Genomic DNA, 15393 nt, shown 5'->3' with positions numbered 1-15393 from the left:
GTTTTTTTTTTCAATAGTCTCCTGTAAACTTTGGGATTTTATCTTTCAATCTTTGAATGTGCTGAAGTCTCTCTCTTGAATTTCTCCGCTATTTTTGCTATTCCAGTCTTTACCTTTGTGAAGATCCTGAAGTTTTACAATTTCACAAAGTGATTTTCACTTAAGGTGCCTGTCATTTTTCATCCTTGACTAATCTTTCCCTAGTAGAATTTCTATCCTTCATTTCTTTCAACAAGCTCAGAATTATCACCTGTTCATTCTTGCTGTCTTCTTTCCCTTATGACTGATGAAAAATCCCAGACAGATCCTGATCTTTAGATGGACATTTTACATAAAGCTTCATCCTCTTGATCATCATGGTGGTCTACCTCATCCTCTATTGCAGTTCCTAAGCTTGCTTCCCTTTCCATTGCTATTCTTATTTCATCAGACTTACACTGTGATTTCAAGTCACTCTTTGTCACCTTCTCTGCATGTCCTTAATAAGCAGTGCGCATTGTCACCAGTACAACTCCCTTAACTAGAGGGAATGGCTTCAAGCTGCGCCAGGGGAGATTTAGGCTGGACATTAGGAAATACTTTTCTGAAAGAGTGGTCAGGCAGTGGAATGGGCTGCCCTGGGAGGTGGTGGAGTCACCAACCCTGCAGGTGTTCAAGGAATGTTTGGATGTTGTGTTGAGGGACATGGTTTAGTGAGAACTATTGGTGATGGGTGGATGGTTGGACTGGATGATCTTGTAGGTCTTTTCCAATCTTGGTGTTTCGGTGATTCTGTGTGATTCAGTAGAAGGTAGAATATAATACTGAGAAAATCACAGCCTTCATTGGGATAACAGCAATTCATCTTTGCCTTAAATTTCAGTCACATGTGTGCTTTTTGGAATGTTTATTAGTGGCTGAAACAATTATGCAGGCAGATTATAAAACCAAATGATTTCATTTCTTTTTCCCAAGATAACTTAGCTCTGTTTTGGCTCTTGTAGTTACTTCTATCTGGATAAACAGCATGGCAAAGGTAACATGACAGATGATTACTGTCTGTCAAATTACAGAGCTCAAACGTTTTTCTGCTCATTGTGCCTGAATAAAACAAGCAATGTCACAGACAGTATTTTTAGGTGAAACATGGCTCTCTGTTCTGCCTACAGTTCCTGACACCACACATAAGATAGTTCCAATATTTGGCACTGATTCCAGCTTCATAGGAAAACATGAGCTTAGCATGCTAAAATGCATCAAACATTAAGAAAGGATTAGGACAAGGCCTCAGGTTAGAACCAAGCCTGTTCTTGTTCATTTGTTCTCTCTCTCCCTCGCTTTCCTGTTGCAGAGCTGAATGAGAAAGGCTGACCACAATGCTTTGCTGCAGATGACAAAGCTACAAGCATGGTGGCCTTCAGCAGCCCAGAGTCCTCATGTCTTTCCCAAATAATAAACACCCAACACACTGCCCAGAGCAGCACTAAACAGCACACTCACGTGGAATTTCTGCTGGTATCTGTATCTAACCCCCATTTTCTCAGGCTCTTTTTGCCGTCGTCACTCTGGTGGCTCATGATTGTGATATCTTTAGAATAAAGACTTTCTGTTCTGTTCAGTTTTCAGAGAAAAAAAAAAAAAAAGAAAAAAATAAAAAGAAAAAAATAAAAAGTCCTTGTCCCAACTGGAGCTGTTTGCAGCTACTGTAATGTAAATAGTACGTTGCCCAGATGTACAATGAACTGCAGGATTGCCAGTACTTTACAGGCCCACACAGTTGGAAGGGACAGAGGGCAAGAAAGGGAGGCAGAGCTCCTCCTGAGTTTGGTGGAGGTGGCTGGGCAGCTCCTGCTCAACGCTGCCTTTGTGTGCATGCTGTGGTGGGATGGCTGCTCCAGGCCAGCACCTGGGCTCTTTCCATGCTCACTGAGATTCTGCCTTGATTCGCCTGAAAGCACTCTCAGGTTAATGATAAATAGTGAGGAGATTGTAATGAAACGGAGTAAAAAAGCTTTTATTTAAGCTTTAAAACTTAGTGGTTACCAGCAGCACTAACTGTGTCAGTAGCAGCAGAAATATTCAGCTTAGACAGATGTCTGAAGCACCTCATAGCAGCTCAAAAGACGAAGAAAAATATTTACTTGAGCTCTCCAGTTGGTTTCATTTACTTCTACATGCTCTCACACACACTAAACCCAACTGTGTCCTTTTTAAATGTAAACTAAAAATCCTTTTATTGAATCATCAGGCGAAAGGGACCTGAACTCTCTCAATGAGTAGGAACGCAGCAGATTTTCCACAGGATTCTTTGAAAGTCGCCTTCGTCTGGGCTGAACCCTCACATCTGGCAGCAGCTCACTTCTGCTGACTCCAAGACCCACATCCAGGACATGAATATTCATCGCGTTACTCATGCTGCGTTCCTTTCCCTCTGATGTGTTTAGCTCCGAGTACCAGGGAGACACTCCAGAGCAGCTGTGGGGTTTTTGCCAGCTCTTACTCCTTAGGCTAAGCAGGAAATCACTTTTCTGTCCCATGAAACTTTCCAGTGTTAGCCTTTTCTTCTTTTTCTTTTTTCCTCTATTCTGCTTTGGGACAAAATCTTAATTCCCAAAGCAAGATTGACAAATTTTCTGTGACTTCAGCCGCAGGTTTTAACTTTTTTAAATTTTTTTTTTTATTTTATTGTATTTTTTCCACAAACAGAAAGAATGGCCTGGCACCAAGTTATCTTTTATTTCAATAAATATTATTTCAGCCTGTTCTTCATTCCCTGCTTGAAATTCCAGCTTCGATCTGAAAACCCGTTTTCCCAATCAAGGCTTCAATGAAACTGTTATATTTTTTTTAACAACATTATTTATTTGTTTATTTATTTGTGAGTATGTATGTATGTAGGTACTACAGGTAAGTTCCTGAGTAGATTTTATTTCATCATTTTTTTGAGTTTTTAAGTATGCATGAGGGAACGGAGATGTACTACTAACCTAGCAAGAGCTTTGATGAACTTTTACTACATAAAGAGGACAAAACAAGCCCACTTGCTGGTAGGGAAAATTCCTTTGTCTGTTGGAACATTTCCCATGGTTACTTTTGTCATTTCTCCAGAAGAATACAGCTGTAAATACAGTGATTGATAAGATTTCTACAGGCTCCTTGTAAGATAAGTTGTTGCACTCAGAAGGCTGCTGTTTCCAGTTGTCTTTTGGAAATAATGAGTGGGGAAAAGATGGCTGCCGTTTGTTCCTCTTTGGTAACTGACGTAAATATGGGATCCACCATCAAATGCCTACGTGACTGTGAACAGGGCTGGGAGGAACCTAGGGGGAACCCACCTGAGCACCTCCCAGCAGCACGACCCCAGCCTGCCCAGCACAGCCCTGCACAGCCCGTAGCAGTGGCTGCCAGAGAGTCACTCCAACACTCAGCAGGTTGTGAATGCTCCAATACATAAACAGCAGCAGCTTGGAAACAATAACTGATGTCTAATTAATAATTCTTACTACTAGGCACATAGACTAGAGAGAAGTCAAAGTGTTTCCATAAGAGGAAGGGAAAATTTTCTCTAAGATTTTCTCTAATTTTCTCTCACCATCAGGTAAATGTTTACTATTAAAAGAGATTAGTTCATTATTAAAGGAGGTGGCGTCTACACAAGAATCAGTGGAAGAATAAATTAATATAGATTTATCTTCCACCAGCAAAGATGTTTTCCATTAAACAACTCATAAACCTTCATCTAGATGTTTGGCTTAGTCAAATATTTTGTATGGCACTACGATATTTGACACTAAGACATTTGTGTATTACCTGTGTATATTTTAATATCTCATCAAAATTCCGTTTGAAGAACATATGGCATTTAATAATTCATTTGTTATTTTGATTGATGGCATATTAGTGAGCACTGGTTGAGTTAACAACAAAATATAATCTTAGACCTAAGTAAGTAGGCTGTGTAGACTGAACGTTTTGTAGCTTCCCACAAACTGCCTCAGTACTTCAATACTTCTTGGCAGTGTTTTTGTGAAACCCTCCACAAGGGATGGATCAAACATATCTTTAAAAAATGCATCCTGATAACAATTGTGATTATAAATGAGAGATAAAATAGATATTAAATGTTTGAGAACATTAAATAACACATCATTAACATATTAAGTCATCTCTGTGAGAAATGGAAGTATGCTATACAGGGAAAAATATTTCTATCCTGTTGAGGGAAGGTTAACCAGTGCTTTATGAGTGATGCAGAGTGAAAAACAAGTTCTGTAAACAGTATTTCAAATATGTAAGTGGGTGATGTACTGATCACTGGTGGCTGAAAGAAAATGAAGGGGTTTTAAGAGTTGGCTGATACACTCTTGAGAAAAACAAAGGAAATCATATAGCCAAAACCAGCTGAATTCCCCAGTCTTTCCTCTGGGTCCAGCATCCTGTGAGTATTTTGGTGAGAGAAGCCTCCTTAGCATTTCAGAAACTCAAACTTGCCAGCTGCTCGAGACACCTATCTCAGAATGAATTGAATCCTCATCTAGAAGTTCTCTTGATTACAGGAGAAAACCTAAACACCCACTTTAGACAGAACAACTGGATTGAAAACTGAAAATATTATTTTGACGGAAACAAGTGCTGCTCCCAGCTCGTAGGATGTGTAGAGCAGTGCTTGGAGTTAGCACAGGAAATCAGCCTGACACATTCTTACTGCTGCTGTTGTTTTGCAAGCCAATGAACATACTTCCACGTATGTCCATGTAGTTTAGGCATGTAGATTAGACATTTTTATTTCACCTCTGAAATGCTTAAATGCTTCTTTTTTAATTCCTCCCTCCCTCCCTCCCTTCCTTCCTTTCTTTTCTTTTCTTTTTTTTTTTTTTTTTTTTTTTTTTTATATATATATTTGCAGCATGGATAGCATTGGAATACAGCTTATATAGCACTGAAGTAGATCAAGAGTAAAAGGAAATGTGTCTAAACTTTCTTCTCTTCTCCCAGTACATAAACTTGCAAGCAGCGCTTTATTTCACAGATAAGTTTGGGTGCAAACTCCTAGACCATAATTAGCTGTAAAATAATTTTCCAGACCAAACCAGGACCTATTACTTGGGTACTCCAACAGAGCTTGATCTCTTGCTTCACATAATATTGTATAATTTCATTAATTGCTCTTCAATTCAGTTTTAGTACTATGGTATTTTGCTCTGTCTCCAAGGGGGAATAAACAGTGAGCTACTTTTGCTGCTCAGTAGATTAAGAAGGTCTTTTTTCTTCCAGGAAGTTAGGAAATGCAGAGACCATGCTCAGTGAAACCTTTATAGGACCAGACTTTTTGTACCCCAAGTTGTCTAGGCCAAGGGACACTGGGGATGAAGGGGAAGGACATAATCATGTTTCACTTGGTCCGTGCCATGCTCCTTGAAGGACCTCATGCATAATCCCTCCTTAAACTTTAGAATTTTGGTATACACACAGCAACTCAGTTGCAAAGATGCGTCATACCTGGATTATTTCTATGATATTCTACCTATGATATTTGTTCTTTACTAACGATGATGACTATGACGATAGTCACTATGGTAGGGATAGCTGGGAAAGTTGTTATTGCGAGGCAAGAAGTTCACAATAATGAACCACACCCCTCTCTGACAGCATGTACTGAGTACACAGTACACCACCAGCTAAATGTGTACTTTCTTCAAGTTGTTTTTTCTCCCCCTGGCTTAAAGCCATTATATGTCTTAGTAGAAGTTTTGCTCTGCTCTCGTTGAAACTGCCATAGGACGATAGGAGCTGACATGCTATTGCAATGTGCCATGCAAAGTTCAGGGCAACACAGTCATGGATGAATATGGGTTATATGAAACTCTCAGGCTCTCCAGCATGGCATTTCCCACCCACACTCCTCCCCTCCTCCCTCCCATACTCAGCTTCAAGATCAGGCTTAGCTCACATTTCTTTTTAGAAAGCAGAACTTGAAGCCAGGTATTTTGCCACAAACATTTGCAGGCTTACAATCCAAGCAGTTGTAACTGAATGCTGTCTCTCACATGGAAAACAAATTCTGTACATGCTGTACATTCTTCAGTGCAAAATAAAATCCAGATGGCCTTTATTTAAAAAAAAAAAAAAAAGTGGGGCAAACAGATGAAGAGACAGAAGTCCTTTCTTACTCACATCTATCTCTAAAGATGGCCAAAATAAAGTAAAATGCTCTCACTGCTGGCCAAAGGATTATGAGATTACATTGAATTATGAGATAACAATACAAAGAGAAACCTGTTCCTTTTAAAAATAAAAGTGTATTAACAGATGAAAATCAAATAAGCATAGATGTTTATCATTTTGAAGTCCAAGAGCCTCAGCCTTTAAAGTAGAGCTGGCTAGCCTGGGATGTAAAAAGCCAGGTCTGATGGAAAGAGGTTGTTGTTACAGGACATGAAATAAGAGAAAAGAAAAAAGGACATGGTCATTTTGAGTAGAAAATGCAGACATTCTGTTCTAGGCAAAGGCCAAGGTGGAATGCTCCATGGCTACTGAGATCCGTTCTCATTATATTTCAAAATGAAATTTAATTGAATATCCACCTTCTTTTGAGTTGTAGAAAAAACTATCGGATGATGATCAATTGATCACCCTCTTCCAGTCTACACATTCTAAAAAACAGAAGAAATAAGAAGTATCAGCATGTAATATGTAAAAATTTATCCAAGTTTATCAGAAATATCACTCATTTATTTAAGCAAATAAAGAGGAGAAACATTCCTTTTCATTTTTCATCAGTATTACAGATGAAAATATTTTGAAACGTGTATTGTTGTCTTTTTGTATAAATTTATAGCTGTTGTTTACCTCTGAGTTAATCTCCCTTATCCTGTTCTCTAAAGAGAAGAGGAAGAAGAAAGAAAATATATACAATTGTGCTAAAAGAATACCTTTTTCTTTTATGAGTTTGCTTTGGATTGAACAGTTAAAAAAACAATAACAAAGAAATAAAAATTTCAAAAACAATGTAGTGTGCGATTGAGAGTGTCTGACACTGCTCTTCCTTTACAATAAGATCAATACATCCTGGGCACACAGTGCCAGAAAATGACAACCTCTTGTACATTTACATATTTACGTCCCTTGCAAATCTTTGTGCAAGAGAACAGAATGTCAGGGAGTCAAAGGCAGCTAAACAAAGTGTTTAGAGTTTGTAGAAATGAAAAAGAAATATCTAAAATGTGAATGAATTTTTGATATAATTAAAAAGGCAGATCATGAGTCAATACTGTAGATTTATATCTGACACAACCTTCACTCTCTCTGCTCAGGATGACTCATTCCTAGAACACAGGTCAGAGCTCCAATCACTAAAAAAAGGTTAAACAATTCAACTTAATTACTGTTCTAAATTCTGATGAATAATTGGTAGTTGTTTACAGCTGACTTTAAGAAAGACACATAGAAAAATGAACAATGTAAAATATAATGAGTATTATTTATAGTGCTATTAAGAGAAGCATTAGACAATAACTCCCCCATTCTTGGTGAACACTTCCCTGGTTCTTGGTGAAAAAATACCCTGCCTTTGCAGTTGTGTTTTTAAATAAAAGACTCCAGAATGTTCTGTTCAGTCTTTCATTATGGACATACATTCATATTTTTCTATGAGCTTTTTTTTTTTTTTCCCTTTTTTTGAGAGCTGATTTTTCCATCTCTGCAGTCCTGCCATCAGTGACCAATATGGCTGCCCGTGTGGGTATACACCAGTCCTCTTATAGCCAAATGTAAGACATAAATACCAACTGTTTTCAAGAACAATATAACAAAAATGGGCTACTGAATGAATGGATTTAATACTAGGAGCTCTCAAGTGCTGCCTGCACTGCTTGTGACCATCATATGTGTCTTCAGAGCTTTGAAAGAATGGTGCTTCAAAAATCTAACAGCAAATAAACCTGACAACAGATAAACAAGCAGTTCTCCCCTGCTGAGATTAATAGTCGTCTGACCCTCAGTTATTGCTGAATCAATAATGTGTGATATGGAGCTTATGGGGCTGGTATCAACTTTAAAGCCATCCACTGTCTAGACCTCACATTTTGCAGAAGCCCATCTCATTCCCCTGAGTTCAGCTGGATCCAGGAGGAAAGTCCAAATCCATGCTCTATCCAGTGCTGGCTATCAGCTCTCTCCACCTGAGGGAGAAGCCCAGCTCCCAGCTAGCTAAGTAGTTTATTGTAAATGTTGTGGGCTGTGTATCTTTGTGGGAGGATTGCTTTCCTTCTAGCTCTTCCTCTGAACTCATGAAATACATCACAGTGATTCAAACACTATAATAATTGCCTTTTTTAATGAGTTAACATATTTGACCCAAAACACTGGTGTTTATCCCTGTATATATACACACACATATTGATGTACATCTATATATATATACATAAATATATATATGAACGTTCCCTTCCCTTGCATCTTCCCCCTTTGCCATGTTATGACAGTTTCAAAATTCTTCTGTCTTCTTGGTGATTTTTTTGAAGGGATCACAAACAGACCTGTTCTGTACAAATTCCACATTTTAGCTTATATACACAAACACATACCTATTAATTCATACCTATGCATATATAAACATAGACAAAAGTATGTGTGTATATATAAAAATCTCACACTTTTCAAAAAATACATTGCATTGCTCCATCAGCCAGTCCTTGGAGATCCCAACACTGCTGGTCCTGGCAGTGTGCTGTCTCAGGCAGCACTCTTACAGCTCAGCTGTAGCAGGGGGCTGTCCATGCTATTGGGAAGTCAAGACCTTCAAAGAAAGAAAGGTGTTCTTGTGCAGTTTGAGACTACCAAACTGCACTCTCTCACACTCTGAAGGATTTTTGCAGCCCCCATGTCTGTGCAATGTCCTTCTCCACTACAGGCTGGGGGCAGAGGAGGAGGCCTGGGATCTTGATGGTAGCTCCAGGGCAAGTAGGCAAGATCCAGGGAGCCCCTGAGACAATAACCAGTGTTTACTACAGAGCTGTGAGACTTCTTGCCTGAGGGAAACAGCAAAAGGCTGTAACTAAGTGCCATCAAACAACTAGAAATAGTTGCTTTTATTTGGGTCAGAGGTTGCCTATCTCTAAATTGGCTGCTGGGAACAAGAAAACAACAAGAGCTGTGAGTCACAGGATGCTGAGGGAAGGGACTGCGGTGACACCTTCCAAGCTGCCCCTGGTTTATTAAGAGAATGCTGATGTCAAAATAATTATTAAGCCAATATTTGCAAACCAGCATAAGCTCAAACACATCACTGCGCTGTTTTGTGAGCTCAGACCAGAGAGCCCTTTGGAGCAAACAGCACTGAAAGGATCTGGTTACATACTCCTGAATGGTCATGCCAGCTACGTGCTCTCAGACATTTCTCACGTGCACTCAAGCACTTACTGGCTTCTCTGCCTAAAAATGTCTCTGTCCCCATTACAAACTTTGTCCAGGCCACTGTAACTACAAACAATACAGGCAGTTCTCAAACTTCCTACTGAAGATATTTCACTGGTAAAAACTAGCTGACTTAATTGCAAATGACATCTGCACAAACTTTGCATGTTTTGTTTTTGTTTTTTTTTTTAAACTTATTTAAGTATTGTACTAAAAATCTATGCCTTTCAAGAAGTCTTACAGAAATTAAATGGCTACAGGGTGTACAGATGATAAACGTTACATAAATATGAATCAAGTTGGAGCAAACTCCTCTTTTATGTAAGGCAGAAAGTTATTTATCTTTCCAGTAATTCTTAGTGTGAGTTTTCTTTTTGGTATATCTTTATATTATCCATTCTGTTTTCCTGTACTCAAAGTCCATGTTTCCACTAACATTGCTTATTTATATTCTACACAAGTCTATCTATTTCTGCTACAGCTCCTTATGTTGAACATAGTATTCCAGACAAGGACATGCCATTGATTTATACAACATTATCAGTCATTTGATAACATTTCTGTGCCTTTGTTTCTGATAGTATTGCAAGCTGTTTGTTTTTATTGATGGAGTTATGTCTTCGGTGTTCGTATTTACTGGAGCATTCATTCTGGCTGATAAGATACTTTTGTGGATAAATAAAGTTATTTCAGATCTCTGACGTCTATATGAATGCTTCTCAGCATTCCTTCTTCAGTCTTATATTTATCAACCTTGAAAAATTGCTTTGGTAACACATTCAGCAGCAATATTAGATTTCTCTTGAGTTCTACAAAGACATTACTATTGTTTGACAAAGATATCATTTAGCACCACAGGGAGAAGATGTTCCATGCATTTTGCATTTTTTTCTTTGAAAATTATTTTGGTGATTAATTGTGTCTTAAGGAATCAGGTGAGAGTTTCTTAAATTCAGCCCCATAAGTTTTGTGATTAGTTTCAAATAAAGAACACAATGGAACTTTTGAAGAATCACTGGAAGTAGTTTCAGAATCACTATCTATCTATCTATCTATCTATCTATCTATCTATCTATTTATTTATTTCACTAGTCATCAGATGATGCCTAGAGACAATGATGAAAATCTTTACTTCTATAGTCACGCGTGTAAATATTCTGTAAGAAAGTAGAGTGCCAGCAGGAATTATTCTCTGTGAACATGTAAATTCTATTGAAACACTTTTATAATCTTAAAAATGCAGTGGACTGGCTGTGAATGGCTGTAGAATCAGAACAGAGTTAATTAAAGACTGAATTTTTCCATCATTAGCAGTATAAGTGGAACTTTTGGAAATTACTTTAAAAAATCCACAAAGCAAAAGTACAGTTTCAACAGCCTAGCAATATACTGGGCAATTATTATAGTTCATTCAATTCTATCTGTTATTCATATAATTTAACCATGTAGGTGACAAATATCAGGACTCTTTTTATTGTGTATCTAGGGTCCAGCTGCATCATGTTCTTTGATAAACCTGGTGAAGAGACAAAGTACACCAACAGAAAGTAGTCCGCTGGGAAGAATTGCCTGTAGAAGAACTGAGCTACTCCAAGCAGATCGCTTCTCTTCTCTGTATAATTATTTTTCTTTCTGTTTTTCTGTCTGTGGTCTACTTCATTTAGACTGAATTTTTTTAGGCAGTGAGGCACGACTCAGTCCATCTTACCTTTTTAAAGCTAGAAGTCTCATTGCATTTAGTTACCCAGACTCCCAGTACATTAAATATATAGAGAGAAATACTTTCAGAGGATGATTCATCTCTCTTATCTAAGACTGGAATTGCTCACTGGACATGCTTCTCACTCATTACCTCTTTCAATTGACTAAAACAATCAGATATTAAACGCAGGTAGTTAAAGTCAGCTGAGATGTCTCACATCTATGTCATCATTGACTGCCAACTTATGGCAGTTATGGTTTCTAGGTATTATATTAATGCAAATAAATAACAATATATTGAGCCAAATGGAAGTCTGTTGCAGTTTGGGTTAAGATTTGTAAGACAGCCTTTACCTCTGCCAAGGTATTCATTATTTCTGTCTGACTTGCTAAATTCATTTTCATAACACTACAGTTTCTTCCTGCCCAGCTTGGCATTTAGGCCAACTCCCTGGTTATCCCTCTTACTTCAGGGGTCTTTAAAAAGAACTGATGTTCTGGTTTATTTCTACTTATGCTAATTTAAACCAAGTTATTTATAAAAATGCTTCATCTGAATCAATGTTAAAAGTTTTGTAGATCCTTAGTGTCACTTTGAATCTGTAAAAAAAAAAAAAAAGCCAACAGAAAAACAGACCAAAAATCGAGCCCGTAATTCCAGATGTATTCTTATAAGACATCAACAAAATGCAACAAAATGGTCGGTAAGTGTTCAAGTCCTACATTCTCTTTAAATTTTCTCAGTGCCTCACTAAAATTTTCTAACTCAAGGAGATGGATTTTTGACTCACATTACTTCTACTCCCCTAAAAGTTGACCTGGCATTCAGTCTTGAATAGAGTTTTTATTAGAAACATGGTGCCTTACGTTTCAGTTCAAAGCAGCAGCCTCTGCTGCAATGGCTTCTGTGGGAGCAGCACCCCCTCTTCACATGGAAAGGTGTCTTGCCCTACAAGTGGATTCACACTAACCTCCACTACTTTGGAGCTCTTGGAGCACAGAGGCAGAGAGTCGTGTCAGGGAACTGCAGACTTCTCACCCATCCTCATTCACCCCCTGGCTGGGCCAAGAGCTTCTGCACCTTGCATTAGCACCATTTGCGTTCTGCGGATGTTTCTATGTGTCTTGGAAAGTGCCTTACTCGCCTTCTGTACTCATGCATATGTGTAAAGTATACCAGTATATAAGCCCTGGTACCTACTTGTTGCAAATTGCCTTTTTTTTGTGAATCCAGAATCACAATTTAAAAAATGACATACCTAACATTTCAGCATAGCAGTCTGAGCATCCCCGAATACTTCTGTCAGCAGTTGTCTTATGAGATATCTGAGTTCAGCATACAAAACATCACAGTATTTTATGGTCTCTGAATGTTGATTTCTGAAATGCAATGACACCAAACTGAAAGAGGAGTTTAGTTTCAGAGGAGATGCTAAGAAACCTACACAGAAGTTGAAGCTTTGCTCCTTTTTCTATCATTGTATTAAATGTGTTTGTGCCTTTGGTGCATCTTCTGCCCCGTACTGTTTAACTTCACTTTACAGAACAGCTGTATTTCATCACTTACAGTGTGCTGGGAACTTACAAGGTGAAAACCTCTTCTTCTTCAGAATGTTTTAAACCCTTGATTTTTTTTCTAAAGGACCTTCAGTACATTGCAATTCACAGTTAAATACATACAAGTATATTGATTTATTCTTTTTTCTTGCCTATAACAATATTCAAATAAGAACTGAAATGAAATTGCTCATTAAAAAGCAATTCAGTATGGCTTTTGACCCTCACATAAACACAATTTACAAAACAACAGCCACTTGAAAGTGAGGACATTTACCCAATTCGTTATTCTTCAGGAGAGGTAACCAACTTTAACTTCAGGAACTCATATGTTGTCAAGTAGGGAAAATACTAAACTTCTGTTTTTCAGCTTAGCTGCCATAAAAGCAATTTCTGCTTTGAGTATATCACAAAGTCTGCAAATGGGGATGAACTCCTGACAAGCACATTCCTCAGGTAGGTCAGCAGAATCATCAGCTTCTAGTTATGAAATATATATTTCTGCATAACTATTTCTGAAAGCTGTAGTGATTGTCAAAGTCAGTCTCTGGGCACCATTATGACCTATTTATTCTTCATACAGCGCAGCACAAATTTATAAAGTGAGAAACAAACTTCATGAAGTGTCAAAACAATAATTTCCATATATATCCTGTGAATTCACATATATAGGACACATATATATATATTTTCTCATTCTCATTCTATGTCTTTATCTAAATTGAAATTCATATTTGTATAAGTTACACTAAGGATTAAGAATTGTAATTTAAGCAATACAGAAATATTGTGTTGTGTTCAAGAAACATTTAGCTGTTGTACTGAGGGATGTGGTTTAGTGGGAAACAGTGGTGATAGGTGGATGGTTGGACTGGATGATCTTAGAGGTCTTTTCCAGCCTTGGTGATTCTATGATTCTATGATTTTCATACTAAAAAAAAAAAAAAAAAAAAAAAAAGTATATTTGTATATATTCTCTCTATATATATGTACACAAAAAATACACAATTATTTTCAGGTTAACTGACTCAATTGTTTCCCTAGTCACACATATTTTAGATTATCAGGTGATATTTCACTGTTTTTGAAAAAAAAACAGACCAAATTTGAAATTTGCATAATCTGATAAAATTCTAGTCAATTAGCAGAACAATGCTAACTAATACTGTTAGGATTTAGCTCAGAGCATAATGACTGTTCCCAGTTCTGAAAGAGCTCAGAACCAGCCAGATCCTGGGGAAGACAAAAATTCCATGGCTACTCTCACTTCAGCTTCAGTTAAGCATCTGTCTTTATATTTTCAGCATATACCTTTTAATATTCTGAGGATATTACTAGACTATCTGCTAGTCCTGCAAAAGCACAATGTGATATTTTCTTAATGATTAGGTGCCCAACACTGATCTGTGAGCTCTTCAAGAACTGATATTAGGGAGCAGATAGCCTTGGAAGATTGAGCCAAGGCCATATTGTAAAGCTATGGAGTCAGGACTTCCTGTTGGCCTGTTGTTATTGTTTCCTGTAGCAACCCACTTCCTCAGTAGACTCTTTTTGAATACTGGTGACCAAGAGGTGTTACTATACCATCTGAATGAGACCTGAACCCTAGAGTGTTTGAGTTTTTACCTGCCCCTGGTGCCAATTGGTTGCGTTTTCAGAAGTCTTACATCTCTTGTAAGAGATATTTTTTTATTTATTAATTTATTTATATTTTTCCCACTGATACACATTTTATGGTTTTCGTTTGTTTGTTTGTTTTTTAACTTATGTTATTTATTAATTCCCTGCTTCTTTCAGGGAATTGGGTTTTCAGAGAATTTTTTACTTCTGCCATGTTATTGTATGAGGGTGAAGCACTTGCCGTCAAGTAGAATCCAGCTGATCTCTAGAAAAGCCTGCGTGTCTCAGGGCGGAATCCACAAGACCAGCAATGCAGCCTGAAGAAAATAGGAAACTCTGAATTTAGAGACAAGCCTTGAATTTATTTTGCATCTTTGGAAAGATGCCTCCATCCTCTTGGGATTCTGACTTAGGGGTATGAATAGCCTGAGACATTATTTGAGGATTAAAAAAAGGAAAGAGAATGTCTCCTGTCTCAGATGATTAAACATCTCAGCTTTTGTTGGGACTTGCACGAATATGCACAGGACCCCAAGTAGCAGAGTTATAGACACTAAGTGTACCAGTTGTGCAGACTTCTGAGATGTAGGCATTTAAATTTTTTGAGGACTAGCAGCAGTTTAATGATCTTCAGTTTTGATCCTAGACTTTAAGCCTTTCTGTGGCACTTGCCTTACAAGAATAATCATGTGTAAGTTGTGACCCTTTGTGTTTAAGAAGTTATATTTGGTGCTGTAAAAACTGTACAGCTGTAAGTCGGAATCCAGTGGAACTGATGGTATATTGCTGCTTTTAAAACTGTACAACTGTAACTCTGAATCCAGAGAAATTGGTGGCCACTGGCAAAACACAGCAAGAGAGGGGTCTCAGAGGATTCACCATAATGAAAACAATACCTTCCACACCTTGTTCTAAACTTTAATATAGGGACTACTTGCACTTGTGTATGTTGGAGTGTATTATCCTTTGCACTCTGTTTTGTTCTGCTTTTATCTTTTCCTGTCCCTGCTCAGTGTTTGATCATTTAGCTTCTGGCCATTTTTCAACCATTTTATTTTGAAGAACTTGCTATGAAGAACAAAAACTTGGTAAAACTGAAGAGCAGATGCAGGCCTTTGATTA

This window comes from Lagopus muta, chromosome 1 (genome assembly GCF_023343835.1).
Source record: "Lagopus muta isolate bLagMut1 chromosome 1, bLagMut1 primary, whole genome shotgun sequence".
NCBI classification, from domain to species: domain Eukaryota; kingdom Metazoa; phylum Chordata; class Aves; order Galliformes; family Phasianidae; genus Lagopus; species Lagopus muta.
This window is presented reverse-complemented; position numbering follows the sequence as displayed.